This window comes from Suricata suricatta, chromosome 8, assembly GCF_006229205.1.
Source record: "Suricata suricatta isolate VVHF042 chromosome 8, meerkat_22Aug2017_6uvM2_HiC, whole genome shotgun sequence".
NCBI lineage: Eukaryota > Metazoa > Chordata > Mammalia > Carnivora > Herpestidae > Suricata > Suricata suricatta.
Window position 1 is genome coordinate 30,610,436 of NC_043707.1, and position 10,605 is coordinate 30,621,040.

Sequence of the window (10,605 nt, forward strand, 5' to 3'; positions counted from 1 at the left end):
CCCCCCCCCCCCCCCCCCGCCTCCTTCAAACCGATTCTGCTGACTGGCCTCATGTTCCCTCTGTGTCTCATGGCATCCCACTCCCATGACTTAGAAAGGTCCTCACTCTCCTGTATTTGTGATTTTCGGTATCTAGTGAAAGCTATACCCTCTCCTTCCCCCAAACACAAATGTGTATGTGTGTATATATTACAGTATTACGGAGTTCAGGAACTTTTTCAAGCCCATCTATAGATCCTGTCAGCCTCCCATCCCCACCCCCAGGTCACGGACCCTGATGTCTGCTGGACTGGCAGGGAGTGAGGTGGATGGCGTGTCCAGTGACCGACTTTGTTCTACTCTTAGAAAAATGGAGCTCACGTGAAAACAGATATTTTAACTGGTAGAAGCATGGCTATTTTTTGTCAAGCAATTTATGGGATTTTTTTTAAGTTTGTATTTTAATTTTTTTTACTTTTTTAAAATGATTTTTATTTATTTTTGAGAGACAGCATGAGCAGGGGAAGGGCAGAGAGAAAGGAAGACACAGAATCTGAAGCAGGCTCCAGGCTCTTGAGCTGTCAGCCCAGAGCCCAACGCGGGGCTCGAACCCATGAACCATGAGATCATGCCCTGACACTAAATCAGACGCTTAACCTACTGAGCCACCCAGGTGCCCCTAAGTGTATTTTAAACTATTGTACTTGTGATAAGTGTCTGTGATCTACTTCACCTTCTTCCTATCGCCCCCAGTTAATCTGAAATTGAGGGCCCACTCTCACTATACAACAGATTTTGATGAGGGAAACAAAGACAAGAGAAATATAGCTTGAATTAAATCCCCTTACAGCTTGCTGCCCGCTGACAGACACCTAAAACATGCGGAGTGTGACCTTCCTCAAGGAACCCATAGCTGTCTTTTTCCTTAATGTTTTTGTTTTATTAAAGACTAAAAGTAACCTTATCTTAACAGTCCCTAGTCTCTCCAGGTCCTGAAAGCCCTGCTTTCAAATTCCTTAGAGACCCAATCCTCACTAACTTAAAAGGCTATCTGTAATCAGTCACCCCTCACAGCCCCCGTGGGGCTCTTTCTGCCCGCAGGTCCTGTCCTCGTGCTTTAATAGAATCACCTTTTTGCACCAAAGACGTCACAAGAATTCTTTCTTAGCTGTCTGCTCAAAAAAACCCCATCACATTTCAAGGGCATCATTGAATTACTCCAGCAAGCTGTCAGCTTCCAAGAATCTTTGTCATAATCGCTTTATCTGCAAATAGTTGATGTTTTAATAGAGAATATTCTTATCACAGATTGACCCTCAAAGGCTCTTACTAATTAATAATAACCTAGGTCAACATGCTATACTTGGTGGTCAGACTATGCCCTCTTAAAAAGAGAAAAGGACAGAGTGCCTGGCTGGCTCATTTGGTGAAGCATCCGACTTCAGCTCAGGTCATGATCTCAGGGTTCGTGGGTTCAAGCCCCATGTCGAGCTCTGTGCTGACAGCTTGGAGCCTGCTTAGGATTCTGTCTCCCCCTCTCTCTGCCCCTTCCCTGCTCACGCTCTGTGTGTGTGTGTCTCTCTCTCAAAAATAAATAAACATTTTTAAAAATTAAAAAAAAAAAAAAGAAAAAGAAAAAGAGCCCTAACAGCATCTTTTGTTCTAATGTTAGGTGTTACGGAGCTGGTTCCTGAGGCAGAGCTCCTACATCCCTGGGAACATTCTGGGTGTTGGGAGTATCTGGAGCCGTGAGTAGACCAAGCCGTGAGTAGAGGCTGAGAATATTCAGTTCCACGCCGCCCCCTCCCCCCATTCTCCAGACAGGGGAGAAACTGGGGAAAACTACCAGAGTAGTTTTTACTTTCTGATAACGTCTCTTTCTGGCAATAGTAGGCTAGGGATTCAGCCCACCTCTCCTGCTGAGGAGACTAAAGTCATTTAGAATATAGAAAAACATCCACTTGAAGGCCTCAGAGAGCTAACAAAAGAGTGATGAATTACCAGCCCCAAATCCAGGAAAGGACAGAGGCTCGGTAACCTGAGCCCAGCCGGCCGGGAGGGCTGCCTCTGTCCTGGGGACGTCGTCCAGTCCCAGAACTGTGGTTGGCGGGAGGCCAATCCGCCTTTTTATTTTTTTTAACATTGTATCAAAGTGAATCATACACCCTGAAATGTGCACAAACCAAAACTTTACAGCTCAATAAATTTTTGTAACTGAATTATAATTAACACACAGTGTTATATTCGTTTCAGTTGTACAATGTCGTGATTCAATGATTCTATACATTATTCGGTGTTGTCGCCATCCGTCACCAGACGATGTTATTACCATCTTAATTTTTTATTTTTTTTAATTTAGTTTTTATGTTTTTAATTTATTTGTGAGAGACCGAGCGAGACAGTGCGAGCAGAGGAGGGTCAGAGAGAGAGGGAGACCAGAACCGGAAGCAGACTCCAGGCTCCGAGCTAGCTGTCAGCACAGAGCTCGATGCGGGGCTCGAACCCACAAACTGTAAGATCACGACCTGAGCCGAAGCCGAACGCTTAACCGATTGAGCCACCCAGGGGCCCCAATTTTTTATTTTTAATGTTTGTTTTTGAGAGAGAGTGTGTGTGAGTAAGGGAGGGACAGACACACACACACACAGAATCCGAAGCAGGCTCCAGGCTCTGAGCTGTCAGCACAGAGCCCGACATGGGGCTCAAACTCACAAACCACAAGATCATGACCTGTGTTGAAGTCAGACATTTAACGGACTGAGCCACCCAGGTGCTCCTGTTTGAACAATTATTAAAAAGTAACGAAAGAAGACAAACTTTATGTAACACTTGAAGAAGTGGACTCTCTCAGAAAACTGCAGGATGGAGCAGATGGCAGAAAGCTTTGATAAGATAAAGACTAAAGAACAAGGAAGAGAAAGGTAGAAAACCTCCGATGGGCTGGGGCCATGTAGGCAGCCTGGTCTGGGTGAAAAGGGCCAGAGTTGGCCTGTCGGTAGGGGATCGGCTGACCGTATAGACTGTGCTCTGGGCAAGCAGAGCGTTGGCAGGCACAGGAAAATGATCTAAATTTCGGTGTGCTGACCTGGCGCTGGGGCAGGAAGGGTTCCATCTTGGGCATAGAAAGTTATTTCAGTATAATTTTATTACCAATAGACTCTACAAGAGTTGGTGTTTGTGATTTCTGATCAATTTACAGAATTAAATTGTCAATGATTTAATCTCTCTTAATCTACCAACTTTTTTTAAAGTTTATTTATTTATTTTGAGAGAGAGAGAGAGAGAGTGCTAGCAGGGGAGGGGCAGAAAGAGAGAGGCAGAGAGAGAATCCCAAGAAGGCTCCGCACCAGCAGCCCAGAGCCTGACTTGGGGCTTGAACTCCCATACTGTGAGATCATGACCTGAGCCAAAAACAAGAGTCCAATGCTTAACTGACGGAGCCACCGGGCGGCCCAGCAATTAATGTGAATTACATCAAAAGTGCAAAATCTTCTTCCCAATATGGCAGAATCTGTACCCAATAAACCCATGACATTCTGGAAAAAGGGACCCTGACCCTGGTCCAAGCAATTCCACTCATTTTTGGGGACATATAGAGCCACATTCTGGAAGGTCAGTGAGTCCTGAAAGAATTCCTAGAGTCAGTAACCCGGTCGCTCAGGGTCGGAGGAGGGCAGTACAAGGTTGGGGTAAAAGATGGTCTGTTTCCTCTTTGAGCAGCTTGAATTCACTGCTGGATGAAATGAATGAAAATTCACTGACCCTGGAAGTTCTCTCGCCTCTTTCTGAATTTTCCTTCTTCTCTTTCCCAAATCCTAAAACCAAAAGAGTAAATGGCAAAGGTGATGTTATTTCCAGAATAGACAGGAAAATCACACCTAAATAGTTTAAGGTGTATCTGTTGTTTGAAAAAAAAAATCCCTTGTGGGGGCGCCTAAGTGGCTGAGTGGTTGAGTGTCTGATTTCAGCTCAGGTCACTGTCCTGCAGTTCATGAGCTCGAGCCTCACATCAGGCCCGTTGCTGTCATCATAGAGGCTGCTTCGGATCCTCTGTCCCCCTTCTGCCTCTCCCCTCTCTTCTCTCTCTCTCAAAAATAAATAAACATTTAAAAAATGAAAAAATCCCTTTTTGACTGTGTCATTGCTCTCCAAATCTGGAAGAGGTATTTCAAATAAATGAAACAAAATTATTCATTATCCCAGATGAATGACTTTGTAGATCATCACCATCCTTGACAGGTAATATTGTTGGGATCAGTACCACTGGAGCCCTGTCCTTTCCACTTTGGTGGACCCAAGAATTGTTTAAAGTTATTTTCGGGAGGCACCTGGGTGGCTCAGTCAGCCAAGCATCTGACTTTGGCTCAGGACATGATCTCGTGGTTTGTGAGTTCCAGTCCCTCTGTGCTGACAGCTCAGAGCCTGGAGCTGCTTCAGATTTTGTGTCTCCTCTCTCTCTTTGGCCTTCCCCTACTCTCTTCTCTCTCTCTCTCAAAAATAAATAAACATTTAAAAAATTAAAAATAAATAAAGAACAATTCACCCTTACACCAAACTAGAAATCTAAAAGCACTCCCTTGTCTTCCACATCCATTTGGCCACCACATTCTGTTCATTTTATCAGAGAAACTTCTACTATTTTCCTGTTACTTTCACTGCCAGTGCCTTAGCCCTAAGTCTTCAGTGATTGTAGCCTGAGCTAACACCATCGCTTTCAAAGCGGTCTCCCTGTCCCTCAGGACGGTGCCCCCACTGCAGCTACAAGATTTGCTGTTTCTAATAAATACGGCAGATCCTGTCTTCTTGTGGAGCCATTTTCTCTGCCTAAAAGAATGAAATGTAAATATCACTGCATAGCGCACCCGATCTCTAGGCTTTATTCTGCCACCACCTCTCCGGTAGTCCTCCCACAGCACTTTCAGAGTGCTCCCTGATCCTAGAATACCTTTTTCCACCTTCTCCACCTGGCATTCCTATCCTTCAAGATCCTAGTTCAGATGTCAGTTCACATTTCTTCTCTGAAGACTTTCCTACCACCTAAGGCCAGGCGGGTTTTGCCCACTCAAATTGCCCTTTGGCAGTCCATTTAAATGGTAATCATAGCTTAACTTTTATAGAATGCTTGTATTGTGTGCCAAGTACTTTATTTTCATCATCTCACATTTCCTTCTCCTAACAGATTCCCTAGGAAGGCTTTAGTATTTTATTCTGATTTTTCAGCTGAAGAAACTGAAGCTTAGCTAGATTGAGGCAAATTGAGTACAGCTGGACGTTTATAGACACTTTGCGTTTTCCACTGTCCACTGGTTCTCAAACTCCAGTGTGCATAAAAATTACCCATAGAGAAAAGATAGTGGCAAATGGCATATCAGATACAGGGCTAGTATCCAAAATCTACAAGGAACACTAAAACCCATACCCAAAAATGAATAATCCAGTGAAGAAATGGGCAGAAGACCTGAACAGACACTTCTCCAAAGAGGGACATCCAGATGGCCAACAGGCACATGAAACAATGCTCAGCGTCACTTGTCATCAGGGAAATGCAAATCAAAACCACACTGAGATACCACTTCATGCCAGTCAGAGTGGCTAAAATGAGCAAATCAAGAGACTATAGATGCTGGTGAGGGTGTGGAGAGACGGGCACCCTCCTACACTGTTGGTGGGAATGTAAACTGGTGCAGCCGCTCTGGAAAACAGTGTGGAGGCTCCTCAAAAAACTATCGATAGAACTCCCTTATGACCCAGCAATAGCACTGCTAGGGATTTCCCCAAGGGATACAGAAGTGCTGATGCATAAGGGCACATGTACCCCAATGTTCATAGCGGCACTTTCTACAATAGCCAAATCATGAAAAGAGCCTAATGTCCATCACCTGATGAATGGATCAGGAAGATGTGGTATATATACACAATGGAGCATTACATGGCAATGAGAAAGAATGAAATCTGGCCATTTGTAGGAAAGTGGATGGACCTCGAGGGTGTCATGCTAAGCGAAATAAGTCAGGCGGAGTAGGACAGATACCATATGTTTGCACTTATAGGTCTAACAGGAGAAACCTAACAGAGAACCATAGGGAGGGGAAGGGGGAGAGTTGGGGAGAGAGCGGGACACAAATCATGAGAGACTATTGAATACTGAAAACGAACCGAGGGTTAAAGGGGGAGGGGGAGAGGGGAAGGGGTCATGGAGGGGGGCATTTGTGGGGAGAAGCACTGAGAAACCAATTTGACAATAAACTTATTTAAAAAATTACCCATAGAATGGGCACTTAGGTGGCTCAGTCGATTGAACGGTTGAATGTCCAACTCTTGATTTTGGCTCAGGTCATGATCCTAGGGTTGTGGGATCCAGAGCTGCTTTGGGCTTGCACTGCACATGGAGCCTGCTTAAAATTCTCTCTTCCTCTACCCCTCTCCCTTGCTTGCCCACACTCTAAGAAAAAATAAATTACCCATAGGGCTTGTAGAAACACCAACTGTTAACCCCACCAACAGACTTTGTGATTCAGTGTGTGTGAAGTCCAAGAGCCTGCATTTTTTTTTTAACCCTTCATTTATTTTTGAGAGAGAAAGCAAGCAAGCGGAGGGGGCAGCGAGAGGGGGAGACAGCATCTAAAGTGGCTCTGCGCTAAGAGCGGAGAGCCCGATACCGGCACTAACTGTGAGATCCTGACCTCACTGCTGACGTAGGAAGTTTAACCCACTGAGCCTCAGAAGTGCCCAGATAATCTGCGTTTCTAAAGAATTCCCACGTGATGCTGTTGGTCCAGGGACTGCACTTTGAGAAATAGTTTTACACCTTTGCTCCCGAAAGTGTCTTAGAAAATCTACCGCATCAGCATTCTCTGGGAGCTTCTTAGAAATGCAACATTCTAGGCTTCACCTCAACCCTACTGTATCAGACTCTACATTTTTAACAAGATTCCAGAAGATTCGTGTGCACATCGTTTGTGTGTGCAGGTTCTGTGTACCCATCACACACTTTTGAACTGAGACAGACTCTAAAGGAGTGAGTTTTAAATTTACAGAGAAAGTCTCTGGGGCAACGGTTAGCAGGGAGTACTTGGGTCACCCCGGGGTCACAGAGGCGGTGGATCCGCTTCCATACTCCCAGGCGTTGGCATCCACCGCCCCGCCTCCAAATCGCGCCGCGCTCCGCCTCTCTCTGGGAGCCGAGCCCGTTAATTGGCCATCGGAGTCCCGCCCCGCCCTGGGCCCTTCCCCGGGCTCGGCTCGGCCCCGCCTCCCCGGGAGGTGGCTACTGCGCAGACGCCCCAGTGGTGCTCTCGCCCTGCTGCTCGGCGGGTCCTCCGGACCACCGAGCCCTCTTCCTAGAGCAGCCCGGGAGAAGGCATCCGCTCCTCCCGAGGCCTCCCTTCCTCGGGAGCCAATTTAACCGCCACCCGGAAGTGCAGATGTCGTAGCGTCCTCCTAAGAGCGTTAGTCGTTACTGTTTCATTCACCCCACGAACGATGCTTTGATGCCTGGCAGAGAGATGAACGAGACCCAGGCCTTGTCCACATCACGGACGGAAAGGCTGGGTGATAAACGCTGTACCTCCGAGGAGCTGGAGGCACAGGGGCCGAATCGAAGAGAGCTGTCCCGCAGGCGTGACATCCCTGGGGCTGGCAGTCGCCTGCCCTGTTGGCACTCCGGGGTTTGGTGAACGGAGAGCATTCCGGGTGGAGGAAAGGGGCTGCCAGGAAAACGCCTCGGCGTGCAGGACGTGTGGGTCCCTGGAGATAAAGCTGGAAAGGTAAGCAGGGGCGACTCTGGAGGGCTTCGTGTGCGCGATAAGACATTTGCACAATGTTCTGCGTAGCCCAGACGGTATTTTAGTCAGCTCTGATTTACGCTTTAAAATACAACTGGCAGCCAGGCTGGGTTGAAGGAGGAAAAAAAACCTGAAGTATATGTGAATTATGGTGATAGAATGGAGGCGGCGGTGGGCTGATACTCATTTATTCGTTAGCAGTCTTGTCTCTTCCATTGAGATATAATTTGTATGAAAGGACTGTGTCTGTTTAGTTCATTTCTCTTGCCCAGGACTCAGAAGAGTGCCTGGCACACAGTAGGCCCTAAGCTACTGTTTGTTGGAGGGATGGATCAACTTGCAGTGGATAGGACTTCCTGATTGGATAGCAGATGAAAGAGGTGAACCATCACTGAAGACGCGAGGAACACAAATACTGGGTGTTTGCTGAGCTCTTCTCCTGGGCTGTCCACTAACAAGGAGCTTTAGGGCAAAAGACCAGAGCAGGCTCGCAACTAATGGTGTATTTAGGAGAGGTGGCCAGGGCCCAGAGTGTGCTAACAGGTACCAGTTCTAGGTTTTAGTCCCACTAACAACAACGAAAAAAAATATGCCAGTTTCCCATCTGCCAAGTTACAGGACTCAATTTGAGAAGTGCATACTTTTTCGTTTCGTTTTGAATATTACCATCCATATTTAAAGAATCCAGATGACTGTGACTTTAAGACTGTGTGTTATTTCACTATACCCATGTATCATCATTTAATAAAACAAGCCCCTGGAGCTTTTGTTGTTTGTTTATGTCCACAGATAATGCAGGAATGAATATCATCATGGCTTCCTTTTCTTTTGTTTTTTCTTTTTTTACTTTCATTGAATATGTCCACAGGTTACCAAATAATATTACATCTTGTAGCTTTTACTACATATTCCCTTGTTGTTTTACAAAAAGTTAATGATGGCGATTGCAGTATTTATTTATGCAACAATTACAACGGGAGGGTGGCATTCATCAGGTTATCACACAAGTGTATAATTACAAACTGACAAGTAGTGTGAAATAGTGTGAATAGTGACAGGGAAGCCAGTATTACAATGTCAGCAGCACTGTTTTGTGGGGTTTCATTTTTAATTTTCCTACTGTACCAACGCATGGTTTCTCAGGATTGGCTTGCCTTTTAGATTTTATTTTAATTTTAATTTTTTTACATTTACTTATTTATTTAGTGTTTATTTTTTGACTGAGAGATGGAGGCATGAGCAGAGGAGGGGCAGAGAAAGACAGAGATAGAGAATCCGAAGCAAGTTCCAGGCTCTGAGCTGTCAGCACAGAGCCCGGACGCGGGGCTCGAACCCACGGACAATGAGATCATGACCTGAGGAGAAGTCTGACGCCTAACTGACAGAGCCACCCAGGCGCCCCTACATTTATTTATTTTTGAGACGGAGCATGAGCAAGGGAGGGGCAGAGAGAGAAGGAGACAACAGAATCCCAAGCAGGCTCTAGGCTCTAAGCAAGCGGTCAGCACAGAGCCTGATGCGGGGCTCAAACCGACGTACTGCAAGATCATGACCTGAGCCTACGTCAGACACTTAACCAAGTGAGCCACCCCGGCGCCCCACCTTTTAGATTTTAAATTAAAGTGAATTGTTTCTTTCTAGTTTACCCTGCTGCTTAAAGGAAGTCCTTTATTGTAAGCCAGCAAAAAAATTACAAACTTAGGCCTGAGGATTTTAAAGATGAATAGTTGGAGTGTACTTATGAACTTGTCCTACCCTCTCCTTTTTCTTTTAGTAGACTTCTCATATCAGTCATTTCAACTGTCAGCTAAATAGAGAAGAATAATTCTTGCCTACCTAACTCACTACTGTGAGAATTAAAAAATATTAATTAAAAGGGCTTTGCAGATATGAAAGATGTTTGGATGATAATCCCCTGCATCTGCACGGCCCTCTTTAGTTTTGTTTGCTTTATTTCATGTCTATTTAACAAACATTTATTGGACGCTGATCTCGTGCCAGGTGCTCGAGATGCAAAAACGAACAAGAACCAGTCTCTGCCCTCATGGAACTTACACTGTAAGACCCATGTGCACTGGAGCACTGTGGGTCAAGGTGAAAAGAATTTTAAAGTCACTACCGACCCAGTCCCATCACTTAACAGCACAGGAACCAGAGGAGTGAACATTTACCTTTCCCACATTTTGATTGCCCCTCTCGCTGTCCAGGACCCACGGCCGATGTTTCCCTTCAGGCACATCCCGAGGATGCTTTATCTAAGTATTGAAAGATTGGACCCTCTCTGCGAGTAGTGGGGTAACAACTTTAAATTCCCATTTAAAGACTTCTGTAGTATCCCCTATGCGTACGTACTGCAGTCCCTGGGTGTGTGTTAACAGGTCCAGTTGTCAGTCTTCTTGTAAGAGTCAGCAGAGGCCCTAAAAACCTTGGTACCAGTTACGATTTTGTTACAGGCACCGAAATGTCACGTAGCCTTCAGGTTCGTTAGAGAGGGGGTGGAGCCGGAGGGGAGGAAGGTTTAGATCATGCCTCTTTCTGCTGTTTCTCAGCCCAAGGGCTAGCTATCAAGACAGTTCCAAACGTTATTAAGGCAGCCTCGGTGGAGGAAGGCACATACAGGGGACTCGGGAGGACGAACGTGGGACTCGAAGTAGTAGCTCGAGCGGTCCGCAGGTGGAGATGCAAGGGAGTCGGGCGGAGCTTGCTCCTTAGTGCCCCGAAGTTTACGCGGAGGGCGCGGAGTGGAAGGGGCGGGGCGCCGCCCTGTGACGGGAGGGGGGCGGGCTCAGCGTCAGCTGCGTGAGGTGATTGGCTCTGCGATAGGGAGGGGGCCCGCTTCCGC

General features: G+C 46.3%; 1 long non-coding RNA gene across 1 annotated transcript in view; it reads left to right on the forward strand.

Annotated features, from left to right (window-relative positions):
- Positions 1–2,208, forward strand: part of LOC115299028 — a 31,534-nt gene extending 29,326 nt beyond the window's left edge. Inside the window, exon 6 of the long non-coding RNA XR_003911945.1 lies at positions 1,652–2,208. This is a non-coding gene — a long non-coding RNA (uncharacterized LOC115299028). The remainder of the gene's footprint in view (positions 1–1,651) is intronic.
- The last annotated feature ends 8,397 nt before the right edge of the window (positions 2,209–10,605 follow it).